Source organism: Saimiri boliviensis, chromosome 1, assembly GCF_048565385.1.
Source record: "Saimiri boliviensis isolate mSaiBol1 chromosome 1, mSaiBol1.pri, whole genome shotgun sequence".
NCBI lineage: Eukaryota > Metazoa > Chordata > Mammalia > Primates > Cebidae > Saimiri > Saimiri boliviensis.
Window position 1 is genome coordinate 189,410,456 of NC_133449.1, and position 18,838 is coordinate 189,429,293.

At 35.0% G+C, this 18,838-nt stretch overlaps 1 protein-coding gene across 3 annotated transcripts in view; it reads right to left on the minus strand.

Annotated features, from left to right (window-relative positions):
* The window catches only part of PRR16 (proline rich 16), a 280,167-nt gene that overhangs the window by 142,006 nt on the left and 119,323 nt on the right, over nucleotides 1-18,838 (minus strand). The window contains exon 2 of one of the 3 annotated variants that reach the window (XM_074382236.1): nucleotides 15,544-15,667. The exons of the other annotated variants lie outside the window; for them this stretch is intronic. The gene's annotated coding sequence lies outside the window, so the exon portion shown is untranslated. The remainder of the gene's footprint in view (nucleotides 1-15,543; nucleotides 15,668-18,838) is intronic. 3 annotated transcript variants of the gene reach the window in all.

Genomic DNA, 18,838 nt, shown 5'->3' on the forward strand with positions numbered 1-18,838 from the left:
GTGGCTTATCATATGGTCTATCTTGGGAAATGTTCCATGTGCTAATGAATAGCATGCATATTCTGCAATTGTTGGTTAGAATGTTCTATAAATATCTGTTAACTCCATTTGTTGCAGGGTATAATTTAAGTACATTGTTGACTTTTTGACTTGAACACTTGTCTAGTGCTGTAAGTGGAAGATTAAAGTCCCCCACTATTATTGTGTTGCTGTCTATCCCATTTCTTAGGTCTAGTAGTCGCCGTTTTATAAATATGAGAGCTCCAGTTTTAGGTGCATATGTACTTTCAATTGTGATATTTTCCTATTGGGCTAATCCTTTTATCATTATATAATGTCCCTCTTTGTCTTATCTAACTTCTGTTACTTTTAAGTTTGTCTGATACAAGAATAGCTACTCCTTACTTTCAGTGTCCATTTGCATGGAATATCTTTTTTTCTACACCTTTACCTAAGTTTATGTGAGTCCTTATGTGTTAGGTGAGTCTTCTGAAGACAGTGGAAACTTGGTTGGTGAGTTCTTATCCATTCTGCAATTCTGTATCTTTTAAGTGATGCATTTAGGCCATTTACATTTAATGATAGTATTGAGAAATGAGGTACTATTCTATTCATCATGCTATTTATTTCCTGAATATCTTTTTTATTTTTTCACTGTGTTATTGTTACATAGGTCCTGTGAGATTTATGCTTTATGGAGATTCTATTTTGGTGTATTTCAGGATTTAGAGCTCTTTTTAACAGTTCTTGTAGTGCTGGCTTGGTAGTGGTGCATTCTCTCAGCATTTGTCTGTCTGGAAAAGACTGCATCTTTCCTTTATTTATAAAGCTTAGTTTCCCTAGATTAAAAAAAAGTATTGGCTGATAATCATTACATCTAAGGAGGCTGAAGGCCCCATTCTCTTCTAGCCTGTAGGGTTCCTGCTGAAAAATCTGCTGTTAACCTGATAGGTTTTCCTTTATAGGTTACCTGATGTTTTTCCCTCCCAACTCTTAAGATTGTTTCCTTTGTCTTGACTTTAGATGACCTGATGACTAGGCGCCTAGATAATAATCTTTTTGCAATGAACTTTCCAGGTGTTATTTGAGTTTCTTGTATTTGCATGTCTAGACCTCTAGAAAAGCCAGAAATTTTTTTTTTTCTCAATTATTCCTTCAACTATGTTTTCCAAAGTTTTAGATTTCTCTTCTTAGGAATACCAATTATTCTTTGGTTTGGATGTGTAATGCAGCCCGAAACTTCTTGGAGGCTTTGTACATTTTTTAGAATTCTATTTTCTTTGTCACTGATGATCTTGAGTTAATTCAAAAGCTTTGTCTTCATGTTCTGAAGTTCTTTCTTTTGCTTGTTCAATTCTATGGCTGAGACTTTCTAGTGCATTTTGCATTTCTTTAAGTGTGTCCTTGATTTTCAGAAGTTATGATTGTTTTTATTTATGCTTTCTGTTCCACAGAATTTTCCTTTCATATGCTATATCATGTTTTTAATTTATTTATGTTTGACTTCAACTTTCTCTGATGCCTGATGGATTAGCTTAATAACTGACCTTCTGAATTCTTTTTCTGGAAATTCAGAGATTTTTGTCTTCGCTTGGATATATTGTCGGTGAGCTGGTATGAAATCTTGTGGAGGTTAAAGAACTTTGTTTTGCTATATAACCAGAATTGTTTTCCTGGTTCTTCCTCCTTTGGGTAGAGTATGTCAGAGGGAAGATCTGGGATTTCATGGCTGCTGTTCAGATTCGTTTGTTCCACAGGGTGCTCCCTTGGTGTGGTGTTCTCTCTCTTTCCCTAGAATGGGGCTTCTTAAGAGTCCATCTGTAGTAATTGTTTTTGTTCTTCTGGGTCTAGCCACCCAGCAGAGCTACTGGGCTTCTGGCTGGTACTGGGGAGTATCTGCAAAGAGTCATGTGATGTGATCCATCTTCAGGTCTTGCAGCGGTGGATACTACCACCTGCTCCAGTGGAGACAGCAGGGGAGTGAGGTGGATCCTGTAAGGGTCTTTGGTTATGTTTTCATTTAGTATGCTGATTTTGTGTTGATTGCCTCCAGCCAGGAGGTGAGGCTTTCAAGAGTACATCAGCTGAGGTCCTATGGGGGAATGTAAACTTCCCCTGTGGACACCTGGTTATGTATTCAGTAGTTTCAGGTGGTAGGTGGGGCCACACAGCTCCCAAAAGATTATGACCTTTGTCTTTGGCTACCAGGGTGAGTAGAGAAAGATCACCAGGTAGGGGCAGGGATAGGCCCATCTGAGCTCAGCGTCTCCTTGGGCAGGGCTTGCTGTGGTTGCTGGAGGGGATGAGAGTGTAGTTTCCAGCCCAGTGGAATTATATTCACAGGGAGACTATGGCTGCCTATACTGAGTCATACAGGTCACCAGGGAAGGGGTAAATGCCAGCAGTCACTGGCCTCACACCAGCCCTAAAGTCCAATCTCACTCCCAGTGTGCCCTCACAACAACACCGAGTCTATTTCCAGGCCACCAGTGACCAGGGCTGAGAACTCGGCCCAGACCATGAGCCTTCCATTGAGAAAGCAAGCTGACTCACTGTTTTTTAGTGTCTCAAGGTGTCTGCAGTGGTGATCCAGTTCCTTCAAAAGGTCTGTTGATTCTCTCAGCTTTCCTGGTATGTTCCTGCAGTAGTTCTTGAAGCAAAAGTTCATGATATAAGTCTCCACACGCTCCTCTGTCTACTCAAGTGGGAGCTGCAAGCTAGTCCTGCCTTCTCCCCACCATCTTAATCCTAATCCAGAATCACCAATTTTAAATCATCAACTCTTATTTTATTGTGGTGATGTATAATGATAGGGATGTCTCTACTTTCCTTTAAATTCCCATTGAAGTACCATGTTCTAAATCAGTCTTCACTATCAGTTTATTTTATTGTCACCTGCTTCTTTATGATGAGTTAATTCCAAACACTAAAAATCAGTTTATTTGTGGGTGATATTCATCCTGAATATTTAGAGAAACCATAGCTAAATAACTAAGTAATTTGGGAGACTTATATTTAACATAATTGACTATCCTAGCTAAACTAGATAACTTGAAGCATTTCTCAAAATGTATATCTAGATTTGCTTAAAAAGGAAAGGGACTTTTCAAGGGCAAGAAACAAAAAGTGTAAAACTTTTAAATCCTTTAAATCCCCAGTAAAGTATTATGTTTTAAACAAATCTTCACTATCAATTTATTTTATTGTTACCTGCTTCATTATGATGAGTTATTTCCAAACATTAAAATCATTTTTTTAAAGTATAAACCAATGAGCTGGCATGGAAATAAATCTTGGGTTGGGGAGGAAGTTGATCATCTGCTGGGTATCCAAATAATTTGGGGATTGACACTGATGTGGACCTTGGATAACAAGGAGGGAGAGATCTCTCAATCCAAGAAGGAACCTAGAATAGCTGCACCATCTGTTAGTGGGTAGGCAGAAAAAAATAAATATGTCTACTCAAAATAGAAGACATGGAAGTTTTCCTTGTATTCTGGGTGCATTAAAAAAAAAAGGATTTTGTAACATTTAAAAACTTTACCTAGGTTCGGAGTTCAAATGCATGGAACCTATACATCTTGGCAATCATGTCTAGCAGTGAATTGTAGCAATGGCACAGAAACGTCTTCTAGAGTAAAGTCAGGCCCTAGGAGATTTCAAAGCTTAAGTTGACATTACAAGCCAAAATGACAAAATGAATAAGGATAGTACACTGTGACTGAAAGTCAGTCAAGAGAACAAGAATAGCAATGGAAACCCAAGAACTTAGGGTAATAAAAAAATATAATCTGTGAAGCAGCATGTTTAAATTGACTAAGGACATGAATAAGAAAACAAATGAGGAAATGAAGTAGATAAATATATTAAAAATAGAAAAAGTAGTTAGGAGATATAAATGATAAAATATGAAAAAACAAAATTGATAGAAATCGAGAAAGACTAAAAGTAAGAAAAATGGAGATAAATTAGCATTTAAATAATGATAGGTCAGAATTGGTAAAAATCATGAATTTTCAGATACAAGAAGAAAAACATCAGATGCAAATGTAATTGTTTTTTTAATTACACATCTTGGGTCATCATAATGGCCAATGACAAAAGAAAATAAAAGATCTTGAAAACGATCAGAGAGGAAACCGATAAATTGCCAATTAATGAAGCTGTGCTGACAGCTGATTTTAGACTTCTCAAAAACAACAGTGCAGCCTGGAAATAATGGATTTATATTTTTAAAATGCAGAGCGGAAATAACTGTTTGTAGTAAGTCATAAACTAAAATGAATGGTAAATTAAATATAATTCAAAACAAAACAAAGAGAGTCTTCTACTAACTGATCTTAACTGAAAGAACTAAAGGTTGTATTTTAAGAATATGAAAACTGAGACAGAAAGGTATGTGAAGGCATAGTGAGCCAAGAAATTGGAAAGCATGTCAGTAAATCTTAATCAGCAATGTTGTATAAAACAACTATAGTAATGGCTACCTTATGACACATAAAACAAATAATTCTAAAATATTAGTAAGGTGATAAGCAGAATTCAAGCATTCTGAGATGCTTTTAATGATAAAGAGGCATAGCAGAAACACCTTATAGCATTTGAAAATTGCATTTTAGAAGTAATGGTACAAAAATAATATTTAGACAGAAATGTAAAAATTACCATTTGACCCAGCAATCCCATTATTGAATATATATTCAAAGGAATACAAATCATTCTACCATGAATACACATGCATGCATATGTTCCTGGCAGCACTATTCACAAAAGACATGGAATCAACCTAAGTGCCCATCATTGTTAAATTTGATAAATAAATGGGGTGTATATATACGCCATGAAATAATCTGTATTCATAAAGAAGAATAAGATCATGTCCTTTGCAGATCTCAAAGGATGGAGCTGGGGGCCATTATCCAAATCAAACTAACATAGAAATAGAAAACCAAATACCACATGTTCTTCTTCATAATTGGGAGCTAAACATTGAGTATGTGTGGATACAAAGAAGGAAACAAGAGGCACTGTGGCCTATTTGAGGATGGAGGGTGGGAGAAAGGTGAGGATTGAAAACCTACCTTTCAGGTACTATGCACACTACCTGGGTGATGAAATAATCTGGACCCCAATCCTCTGTGACACACAATATACCTATATAATGAAACTACACATGTACCTGTAAACCTAAAATAAAAGTTTAAAAAGTATATTTCTTTAAGTAACATATTCAGGAGGTACATATGTGTTTACTTCAAACAAAGTAAGGAAATTCAACAATTAAACTCATAGGTTTCTGCCTTAAGATGCTTACTGTTAGATGAGAAAGACAGACAGATGATAGAAAGATAGATAGATGGATAGATAGATAGATAGACAGATAGATAGACAGATAGAAAATTTCACACAAAAAAATAAAAAATACAAATTTGCTTTATCCTAGAGAAGTCTAATCTCTCTTACCTACAATTTTTTTTAATCTTTTCCACCTTATAGCCTTATGGGAGAAAAAGTTCCAATACATTTATAGCTTCCTAGCCTTTAAAAATACAGTACTGGGCTTCAGCAAAAACACATAATGGAAACAGAATCCATTATTCAACATATGTTCAGAGAGCTCTAACAAGTGCCTGCAAACTGGCCAACACATGTGCTTTACATTAAGGCCACCCCACTCAGTCTCACTTATATCTAAAAAACAACTGTCTTAAAAACAAAATAAATAAATATAACTAGAAAAGTATTTTCATAGTTCCCATGCATATTGCTTTATGAGAAAGATATCCATCTTTGTTTCCTTACTGTCAGTGCATCAGGTTCTGAATACAGAAAATATGAAGTGAAACAAGACAACTGCAAATAGAAAACAAAATATGCAAGCTTAATGTCCAACCTTTCAGGGAACAATCCATCTTCACACGTAAGAAACATAAATTCACATGATAACCACAGTATTTGAAAAAGTTGTTATAGGATACATTTTGTTGCTAAAAGAAGAAAAACACTCACCAGGATAAGGATAATAGAAAGAAAATATTATTAAGAAATATAATATGCCAAGAATAGATCAAGAGAGACTGTTTTAAAGAAACCAACACACATTAACTTCTTTTATTTCTTTAAGACAAAGATTAAGAAAGAAGAGAGAAAATGGATTTGTGAGCTTTTGACAAGTCTTTCTTTCATAGTAAGTTGTTGAGTCCATAAGAAATGGACTGAGATCTAAGGCTTTTAAGCATCAGGAAATCTGCCATTCAGAATATTTTTGGGGAAGAATAACTTGGAGCTCCATCAGGGCCTAATTACACCTTTTGCAAAAAGCAGCAGGCTAGCTCTCTCCTTTTGCTTTGATGTATGGCCAGCCAGTACAATAGTTAAATAATCTATAATACTTTCCTAATTTTTTCACAAAGCTTGAAGCCCAGTAGTGAAAAATGATGCATTCAGGAGCATCATTTTCAGATGGATATGCTGCAAATGTTTAGAATCATTTTTTTCTCCATCTATTGGTAGATGCCTGATAATGCATATCAAAGACTATATAATGCATCAGTCCCAAGTCAAATTTTAAACCCTTATAGCTTGCAGTTCCCATCACTATATGCTACCAAAAGAATCTTAAAAGATGATAGTAATATAACTGTTAAAGAACCCAGCTATGGCCGGGCGCGGTGGCTCAAGCCTGTAATCCCAGCACTTTGGGAGGTTGACGCGGGTGGATCACGAGGTCAAGAGATCGAGACCATTCTGGTCAACATGGTGAAACCCCGTCTCTACTAAAAATACAAAAAATTAGCTGGGCATGGTGATGCATGCCTGTAATCCCAGCTACTCAGGAGGCTGAGGCAGGAGAATTGCCTGAACCCAGGAGGCGGAGGTTGCGGTGAGCCGAGATCGTGCCATTGCACTCCAGCCTGGGTAACAAGAGCGAAACTCCGTCTAAAAAAGAACCCAGCTATGATATCTACCATGGCTCTACAGAGTTAATCAGTACTTGTAAATCCCTATTAATTTGAGTAATGAGTGCAGCACAGAAGAATCATGTTTCAGATCATACAAGACTAGTGTTCAGGAAAACAGAGTGCCAGGCACATCTCAGCCATTTAAAACCTACATGATTTGGGCTTTATCCCTATATGACTCATCTCCCACAGGGTCCCTCACATAACACGTGGTAATTATGGGAGGTACAAGATGAGATTTGGGTGGGGACACAGAGCCAAACTATATTAGTAGCTTTTCTACCTCTTAGACTCTGTTGTCAATTTGCAAAATGGAAGAAATAATAAATGAATGCCCTGCATATATCACAAAGTACAATTAAGTGAAAATCAAAGGACTGGACATAATAAAATTGGGTGATTGACTATAAAGAATTGTATTAGTTACTTACCCAGGGTACAGGTAGCAGATTTCTTTACAACTTTGCAGATCTTCCTTTATATATACATCTAATGACATAATAAAACTTTAACTTAAATATTTCCATTTAAAGAGATAAATTTTAAATGAAGAACAAAACCTAATTTATTTCCAAAGTTAGACATTAAGTTTATCATATCCAAGAGAAATAAGGTCAGTACCAAATTCTCAATAAATAAGACTCCTATTTTATTGCCAATTTATTATTTATGATAGATGTTAAAACAATAACTTTTTATCTTTTATTCTACAAATTATGGAGGAAACACAGATAGGTTTAAAACTACAAGTATTGTAAAATTTTAAGTTTGAGTCTGTTTTATGCTTATCACTGAACTATGGTATTTCTGGGCCATGATTCAGTTTGTCTCTTTTTTAAACAACTTTACTGAGGTATAATTTGCATATGATAAAATTCTCCCATTTAAGTGCACAATTCTTTTAAATAAATGATATTTAGTAAACTTACAGATTTGTTTAACCATTGCCACAATATTGCTTTAGGACATTTTCGTCACCTGCAAAAGATGTCTCATGCTCATTTACAGTCATCCCTATTATAACTCGTAGGCCACCAATAATCTACTTTCTGACTCCATAGATTTGCTTTTTCTGGACATTTCACTGTATAATCTTTTATATTTGGTCTCTTTTACTTAAGATACTGTTTCTGTGGGATGTTTTTGAGGTTCATCCATGTTGTAGCATGTGTCAGCAGATGGTTACATTTTATTGCCAAACAGTATGCCATTGTATGGGTATATCATATTTTTTTTGCAATCATCAGTTGAAGAACATTTGGATTGTTTTCATTTTTTGACTATCATAAATAATGTTGTTATGACATCACAATCAAGTTTAAGGGTATACATATATTTATAGTGCTTACTGAGCCTTGGGGAAATTGGTACTAAGATATACAAAGCATAAATTTAGATGTTCCAGGTGCTTATTATTTTAAGGTGTCCAAGGGACACTGAATTGTAGAGTGGTTATAGCATAGTTTCTGGAGTGGGGTTCTTTGGGTTTCTAAACTGGTTCAATATTGTACTAGTTTTAAATAAAGCAAGACATTTCTTGGTTTCCTTCACTGTAGAAAGGAAATAATGACAATGGATCCTTTATAAATAAGCCTATCATGAGAGTTAGATGATGCAAAACACACTTATTTAGCACATTTGATGTGAACTATTATAACAACTGTGCACCAGATCATCATGGAAATAAATTAAGAAAGTGGTAGTGCTAATAAAACAAGATGAGTAGAAGATTTCTGACTCTATTGTCCTACTAAGAGATGCAAACCTCACTCTTGATTAACATGGTGTGCTATCAGGCACAAATCCACATATGTTTATATGAGGGGTAGCAAAGTCTTATTTTCTGGCCACACACAATATCTCTTGCCTATAATCTCAGCAACTTGTGAGGCCAAAGAAAGATGATAGCTTGAGTCCAGGAGTTCAAGACCAGTCAAGACGACATACTGAGACCCCATCTCTTTTCAAAAGTAAAAGATTAGCTGAGCATGGTGGATAGCATCCAGCTACTCAGAAGGCTGAGGTAGGAGATCACTTTAAACTTGGGAGGTTGAAGTTGCAGTCTGCATTGAGTTGTGATCGTGCCACTTAACTCCAGCCTGGGCAACAAGCAACAGATTGTCTCAAAAAACTAAATCAAACTAAAAACTTATTTTCCAATCTGACCACTACCACACAGTCATCAGTGGAGAAGAAACTCTAATAACTACTTGCTTCAAAATAGAACATCACTGGACTCAGAGACTAAGTAGCAGAATTAGATTTCTACCAGTGAACACTCATTCTTTCTCCTATCACCTCCTTGTGAATATGACACTAGACACAGGACAAAAGAAAGGCAAAAAACCAGAAAAAGTAATACGTATCTGTATTAGTCCATTTTCACACTGCTGATAAAGACACATATGAGACTGGGTAATTTATAAAGGAAAGAGGTTCATTGGACTTACAGATCCATGTGGCTGGGGAGGCCTCACAATCATGGCAGAAAGTGAAAGGCACTTCTCACATGGTGGCAGTCAAGGGAAGAGAGCTTGTGCGGGGAACCTCTCCTTTTTAAAACCATCAGATCTCACGAGACTTGTTCCCTATCATGAGAACAGTATAGGAAAGACCCATCCCCATGATTCAGTGATCTCCCATTGGGTCCCTCCCACAACACATGGAAATTATCGGAGCTACAAGATGAGATTTGAGTGGGGACATAGAGCCAAACCATATCAGTAGCCTTTCTACCTCATTTAACAAATATGCAGTTCACATTATGATCAGGAGCAGTTCTTAATACTTTTAAAAGTAGTAACTCACTTGAACTCTATAACACTCCTATGAATTAGTATATATTTATTATCTCCACTTTCAGATAACATAACTGAGGCACAGAGATGTTGAGTAATTTTATCAGTGTCAAACAGTTAGCAAGTGCAGAGCTGAGTTTCAAACCAGGCAACCTGGATCCAGTGTTTACATTTGTACCACTATGATATGCTATCTTTTTTGATAGAAGTAGAAACATTTTACTGAAGTAAAATATATTCTTGGAAATGGCAAGGGTAGGCAAAATCAGTTTTGCTCGACAGACATACCATATAAATATTATTTAATCTCTATTTAACTTAAGCCACAGGAAAACGTTTCTTTCAAAAATGAGTGAAACAAGGTAGGTCTAAATTATATCTTACTTTCAGTTTCATCTTAAATCTTCTTATCCATCTTATATGACTGCAATACTGAAAAACTAAAGCTTTTCAAGTTCACAGGATTTTTTTTAAACTTGCAGAAAGAATCCCTAACCTGACTATAAGAATGTTCTCTTCCTGATCAGTCATTTCTTAATTATCTGTGAACTAAGAGTAGCAGAGCCTCTGTGGAAAAATTCCCCATTGCGAAAAATCTTGCACAATTTACGTCTCTCTGGGTAGGTAATGATGTATATTAATATTTTTTAACATTTTAATCACAAAAATATTGGGTATACAATTATTAAAAAAATTAAAACCCTACAGGAAAATGCCATGTATCTCTACATTCATAGTTTTTTACATATAAATATATTATTATATAGAATGATTAAATCAAGCTCATGAACATGTTCATCCTTATTCACATTTTAAAGAATATGAAAAGTCCTGACTAAATTTATTTGACAGTATTTATCAAATTTTAAAGTAATGGAGTCTGCTTTTCCTCTGTATAGCATTTATTTACCTACACTGGAAAATACTGCTTCTCTGGATGTCGAATAAATCCATGGAAAATTAATAAAATTACTTGTTATTTAAATATAACCTTGGGATCTATGACATGGTAAGGATAACAGCTAAAATATATGAGAACATGGCTAAGAGTTATGACAATAATAAATAGAGTAATATTATATTAGCTAACATTTTCTTATTTAATGCTCAGAACAACCTCATAAAGCAGGTATTTATTAATTAATCTTTATTTTACACAAGAAGAAACTGAGTAATGTGCTCAAGCCACATAACTATTAAGTAGTGAAGCTGGGTTTCAAACCCTAGTCCGTATTCTAATAATTACACTGAACTGTCTCCCACCTTGTCCCAGGCAATCAGATTATTTACACAGACAGAATCATGATTAGTAGAAATGAATTAGGTCATAGATAATTACATAAAAGTACTAAGAAAAATCTAGAAATGGTACATATAATTTATTCATCATAATTTATATTAACTCTTGATACTCTTTCCATTACAAAACCTTTCCCCTTTTATGCGCTTTTTGTTCCCTCCCTGAGGAGTCTAATGACCATATTTTTTTTTCTTCTTCTCTATCTATCCTAGAATAACAGCAGTATAGTACATTTTCAAGTGGTGGCATATTCTTGAAAATAATAAAATATGTCTGAAGTCAATGTACTACTTTATATTACCTTTCATTTTTTGGGAAAAAAATATTCATAAATTAATCCCTAATTACAAGACATAAAATGTGTTGTGTTTATAAGTGGAAAATTACACATTTTTATTGTTTTCTTTCCCTACTGTGTTATTTCAAAGTCCTAACATTGAGTCTCTACAAATCAAATTCCTTTTTGACACAGTCTTTTATAGAACAAAAAGGAAATCATGTAAAAAGTACAGAATTTAAAGAGTGCAAGAAGAAGCTAAAATATGGAATGCCAACTTGTAAAAAATAAACACCTGTCATGCTTTACTCTCAGAAGTCAATATAAGAGTAATGAGTAAGACATACCTTCAGCTCTGAGTATCTTTTAATAAATTGGTAATCTCTCTAAAGCTTCTAAAAGATGGAAAACAAGAAATAACTGTAGAATCGCTTTCCTTCACACCATAAACACTTACTGTGCCTTTAGTTTTCTAGATATTAAGGACTCAAAAATAAAAAGGGGAGATGAGACTCACGCTCGTAAGGGGTTTACGTTTGAAAGGCGGAGGCAGCAGGAAAAAAAAAAAAAAAAGCACATAAAGAAGAAATCCTACAGTGATAAGTGCCGTGGAAAAAACTACAGAGAAATAGAATTGCACCAAGAGACGAAGGGTGTGAGTGGGAGAGGTGCATGTGAACAGCTAATGCTCAGGTCAGGTGGTCAGCAAAGACACCTTTGAAAAAGGTGACAAACGGAACTGAAATAATGGAGTGAGCCAGCTATGTGCATGCTAAGTGCAAAGGCCCAAAGGTGTTATATTAGTCCATTTTCATAGTGTTCTAAAAGAACTGCCCAAGACGTGGTAATTTATAAAGCAAAGAGGTGTAATTGACTCACACTTCAGCATGGCTGGAGAGGCCTCAAGAAACTGACAATGATGGAGAAGGCCGGGGGAAGCAAGGCACCTTCTTTACAAGATGGCAGGAGGGAGATGTGCTGACCAAAAGAGGAAGAACCCCTTACAAAACCATCAGATCTCCTGAGAACTCACTGACTATCATGAGAACAGCATTGGGGAAACCGACCCATTATCCATTTACCTCCACCTGTTCTCTCCCTTGATACATGTGGATTATGGGTATTATAATTCATGATGAGATTTTGTTTGGGATGCAAATTCTAATTATATCAAGTGGGAATGAATTTGGGACCCAAAACATGGCTTGCATGGTAGAGTACTGGAGAGGGGCATCAGAGACTGAGAGGAGATTAGCTCTGGCTGAGAGGAGATTAGCTCTGGCTGAGAAGAGATCACAGGGTTTGATCACAAGGTAAACAATCACAGGGGCTTGATCACAAGGTAAACAGATTGATCACAAGGTAGATCTCCAAGACAAGGAAAATGAAGAAGCCCAAGTGGCAATGAAGAGAAAAGTTTTCAATGTAGAATACCATGAATGCCTTTATATTTCAAAAAAGAGCCCCATTATTTTTGCTGCTCTGAGGAAAGTGAATTGTAGAAAAGCAAGAGAAGGAGTAGAGTTTGAGGCATTCATATAAGGGCAGTCTAATTAAAAGATCGAAAAGGTGCAAGCAGTGAAGATAGCAAAAAGTAAGATTCAGGATATATTTTGGAGGTACCTTTGACAAAGCTTTCTAAAGGAGAATACCACCCAGAGTTTGGCCCAAGCAGTTTGTTTGATGAGGGGGTGATTTATTGACAGATAAAACTAAAGGAGAAAGAAAATTGTGGGCCTGAGTATTGATTCTGAAGGTCCTCTTTCAATGTGTTTGTTTTAAGATGCTTATTAAACACCGAATGGAGATGATGAACTAGTTCACGGGAGAGGCTAATGATACAAAGTTGGAATTCTTTCATATATAGTTGGTATGTAAAGTTATGGGGCTAGATAAGATCAGCAAAAAGAGCTGTGGTGGAGAGCAGAGAAAGAAACAGGTAGAGGGGGAGTAAAGTAGGGAGAGACAAGGTTTGCACTGAATATTGGGACCGTACAACACTTAGGGGCTGAGGAAGCAAGGACTCAGCAAAACACACTAATGAGAGGTGGCCAGAGAGGTAGAAGGGGAAATGTAAATTTATGTGTTTCATACATAGAACCTTGACAGATAACATTTTAACAATAACAAAATGTTGTACTCTCTGGCATTTTCACATACATCGTTGCTATCACAGCAAGTTCACTGATCTACATCATGGAACTACTTGTTTTCTGATTAAGGCTGGGTATAAAGAATGCTTCTCAGGAATAATATCTACATTTTTTTTGATTTGACAACAAAATCAAGCAACTTCATCTTATGAGCACACTTTCCTGCAGGTTATTCATCACTGTACCCATCTGTGAAGCATTAAAACATAAACATGAAGCTCTTCTGCCTGTTTCATTATTGCAACTTCTGGCTTTGCTGTCACAATGCTCTGTAATTCTTCACTGTTACCATATTCAAGGTCACTCTTTGTGATAAATTAAAGATAAATTTCATGCACTATGTTATTATGGAATTGCACAATCTTGCAAAAATTCTGGTCTGCATTTCTCATCTTCTTTTCATTTCACGAAAACACTAAACTTTACCATGACTTGTGAATTTATTCTGAATCTTTCTTCAGAAATTCGAACAACAAACAATACTTAACCAGTTTTTGAGGCACATTACTTTTAGGTCCCCTCTAATATCACTATATATCCTTATCTAAGAAAACTCAATTTATTAACTTTCATCTTCTCTCTGATCTATCTCTAACTCAAGCAGAAAACAATTATTCGTATGTAAACATACATTTACTCTTGAACTACCTTGTTTTAGTCTTCTTCTTGACTTTAAAACTATCCAGGGTAGAACTGTGTCTTGTTAATCTTTATATTTTTTTTTTTATTTCTAGCACAGTGCATAGTGCAAAGTGCATTCTCAATAATTATTGAATAAATTAATGAATTAAATAATTGATTAGATTACTTTAGACTGTTAATTTTTGGCTTGACAAAAATGATAAAGATATCAAGATTGCTTTATTATAGTTTAATATAGACTCTTAGGAGAAATTTTTCCATTCCTAAGACTCATCAGTCCCTCAAATTTTCTTACTTCCCCTTTTTTAGGGGTAATTTTCATTAGCATGCAAGTATTAACAACAAGCCATTTCAAGTGACAACTACTAGTCAATTAACCTATAATATTTTTTCAGTTCACAGGAACTAGGTCTGTGATTGAAATCAACAGCAATATTAAATGCTTGGTTGTCTCTTTTGCTCAATGCAACAAATACTTCTTACATTTTATCAAAATGTATAGCCCCTATAATAATTATGGAAAGACATTGCACATTCTATACTATTATTTTTACTAGTCAACTTTATAATTACTTCAACAGTCAATTCATCATTTTCATTCAACTGAACTCAGTTCAAACAGTTAAATGTTTAGATCTGAATCTTTTTTCAAGAAAAATTAAAACTGAGTTTGAGAGGTTCTTTGTGTCTGATAAGTGAAGCAGCAATCTAAAGGGTACAAAATACTTGACTTAAGGAAATGACATGTGGGGCATCTTGCAATATGTACAGAGGATTGCTTCTGAATATATTGCCAATGTGGTAGATACTTTTCATCCCCAAACAACATGAGTATCAATCTATGCCTATAATTCCTTCTAGATAAAGAAGGATACTGTCTGGTTATAGACCATCAAGACTTTATTCCAGTAAGAAAAGGTGGGCCTGCAGCACTTTTTTCCCACTTTTTGCGTAAAAGTCATGCCAAACAGAATATATGGAAACTATATTTTGAATTTTCTGTTCCTTTAGGTCAGCTGAAGGTCTTGTGAATTTAGTTGAATAAGGTCTCAGAAATTCAAGTTGAATAAGTGACTTGGCAAAATACTAATTGGCAAGTTAATATCAGAGTTAGAATTTGAAATTGATAAACTTGAACTTCTGATCTTATGTTCTCTTCACAGCATAATTTAATACTGAATATGTTATATAGCTTTAAGGTGAATTCACATAATTTACAAAAAGGAAAGGAAACAAGAAATAATAATTCCAAGTATTTATACATAGGTCTTTGTTAGGAATAATAGATATAGACAGACTTTTAAGTTTACTTTTTCCTCTTTATCCTGATATAATCAACAATTTTATTTTCCTTTTAGTATACCTTTTGTATCCATTTTATATGATGTGCTATAACTTCTTTTTTACTTACCTCCAAAGTAGAATTTGATTGAGAAGATAAATATAGCTAAATTCCAAATACCATTCCCTCTTGTTCTACAACAATGAGAACGCATTAAAATGAAGACTTGATTCATGACACAGCACCTAACAAACTGTTAAAAACAGTATAATTACTATAATCTGAAAACTAAAAATAGTTTACTTATTACATTATTAAATAGCTATACATTAATATAGAAATTTTATTTAATAGGCACTCAACATCAAAATGAATACTACTCATGGGAATTCATTCAAATAGAGTGTTGTTAAATGCATGACAAAAGGATATAACTGATTAAAGAAAAATAGTAATTGTAAACATGTCAATATCTCTCTAATACTTGACATTACCTAGACATGTTTTATATTTGGTTTAGATATAACAGATTTATTCTTGAAATCCAATAGTTGTCTAATCATGGCATCTTTCAGATTTTATCTAGAAGCAGAAACATTTAGTATCCATATTTAACACAAACGATAACTAGAGTCTTATATAGATTAGGGGGTTGAAATGATTGTCCCAGAAGCATAATGAGCAATAAACCCATATTCTTTCATACACAGAAAAATACTGAGACCAATGAAACTCTTCCTGACCGCCTCTGATGATGAAAACATACAAAGCTGCAACATAAGAACATTATTGACCTTGACTATGCATGTTTTCACTTTATTAGGAATTCACAGCTGTTAAAGGTAATGATGCTTCTTATGGTCACATATGGCATACCCAAGATTATGTTATGAATATGCTTCTTATGCTATGAATGAATTCTGTGGACCATAAACCAATCTTTAAAAAAATACTATTGGCTTAATATTTGATTTTAAATTATATCTTTTATAAAATGTTATTGTTTTTAATGGTCAAAATTAATTTCCTACAATTGACATAAAGAGAAAATATAAAAATGTAAATTGGTTCTGTTAATAAAAAGTGTGAATATTCTAATATGACCTCATTAATTCTGATACCTTGGAAATTAAATCTTGCAATTTAGAACAAACCACAAATGTTGCTTAAAATATTTTTGGAGCCTTAAAAAGAAGACATTGCTGCAATTCATAATATTATTATACTTATTTCCTTTTGTGGAATTTAAACATAATACATAGACTGAAAATATGACCATTTATGATGATACTGTTGTGTTTATCACATTATACATAGTCATAATTTGATAACTTTAATATTCAAAGAGATCTAATTGTTAATTGCAACTCTTACATATATTTTGATTATAAATGATACATTGGTCTTGCATGTTTCTTAGAAATGCCGGTATGGCCGGGCGCGGTGGCTCAAGCCTGTAATCCCAGCACTTTGGGAGGCCGAGGCAGGTGGATCACGAGGTTGAGAGATCGAGACCATCCTGGTCAGCAAGGTGAAACCCCGTCTCTACTAAAAATACAAAAAGTTAGCTGGGCATGGTGGTGCGTGCCTGTAATCCCAGCTACTTAGGAGGCTGAGGCAGGAGAATTGCCTGAGCCCAGGAGGCGGAGGTTGCGGTGAGCCGAGATCGCGCCATTGCACTCCAGCCTGGGTAACAAGAGCGAAACTCCGTCTCAAAAAAAAAAAAAAAAAAAAAGAAATGCTGGTATGTGCTGTCCAAATTCCTGAAAACATCATGTTGAGGTGGGGCTGACCTTCTTGGGCATTTCCTGATGTCCTATTGTCACTGTATGCCTGCAGCACTGTTTCCCTGTTTCATCATGTGGGGAGGTGGGAGTAGGTAATGAAGTTTTTGTTAAAAAAAAATTAGAAAACTTCAAAAAATAGTTTATTTACTTTAGACTTTCCAAAAAACACTAAACTGAACATGATGCAGGAGGTTATGACTGGGTGGGTGGGGGGCATTAGTCAGCATGAAGGAATAAGATATACTGATGGAAATTACACATGGATAGAAGAGAAGGAGAGTGAACATAAGAACACATCTATGAAGGAAATACATGTGCAAGACCACATATTGTGAGTGAAAACAAGAACTATGAATATTGATCAATCAATCAAGTCTTCAAGCACATTCACTGATCACCTGTTCTTTTTGAGAACAGAAAAATAACTGAACATTTTCTGTAGATTAACTGACTCATCATTCAATATTGTTTCTGTATTGTAGCCCAATGAGTTATTAACATAGACATATTAGGACCAGCTCTAGGGACAGTCATCCAGAAGAGAAGAGACAGTCAAGCATATCACAGAAACCAATATAAACACCTCAAGTAGTGCGGTAGTATAAAGTAGCCTCTGGAAATGAAGGTTATCCTCAAATATTTGAAGAGATGCCTTGCATCGGGAAACCTATGCTTGTTGAACAAAATGTCAATGGACTGAGCCAACATCAGGGAAACATATTGCGAGGCCATGGGAACAAAGACTATACTAAATCTACATGACAAAGGAGGTATTAAAGTAGAGGCTAAGTGATCTCTTGATGTTGATACTCTAAGGACTCTGTTCCAGAGGGCAGTTGGACCTTGGCCTGTGAGGCTGCACTCAATTCAGAAATGCCAGATTGTTGCTGCTAGAATGTGTGGCACCTCATTCCTGCCTGACATGCTCCCAAAATACTTCAAATGAGGTAGAATAAAGGAATAAGAACGTAGATTATCCAGTTTGCTCAATTATTGACTTATTATTTTGTTAGCTACTTGTTGAGCAGTATGCTGTGTCAAGTCTGGTAATGCAGATATGAGTGAAAAGTACTCCTCCTAAAAGAGCTCCAAAGAATCAGTTTGGGGTGGGGGTTAAGAAAGGGCACATTACTCTCAGCTTCTTGCTGCTTATGTTATTGACTTTCTTCATCAACATTAACTTGAATATTTAGCAAAGAAAAGCAAAATTCTACATTTGAATAAGCTCAAGGCATTTAACTTCAATATTCATTCACCCATGAATACACTCCATAAATACTGAGCACTAAGTAGGTGCTCGGAACCCTTCTGGTTATGGGGAATGTGATAATGCATAAAATGCCCAGAATGTCCACCCACATTTTTATTATATACACATGGATTACAGAAAACACTTCTGTTAAATTATAACTAAATTATGACATGTGATTCCAAAATACTAATAAAATATAATAATCTAATGAATAGAGTTTACACAGTATTTAATTATTATACAGTATTAATTTTATGATTAAAACAATTAAGATCAATAATCAAAAACAAGAACTATCAAATTTTCTAATCATATTTCACTATAAATCTACAATGAATACTGACATTATTAACAAAAAATAGACATCATAAAGTTATAATGCTAA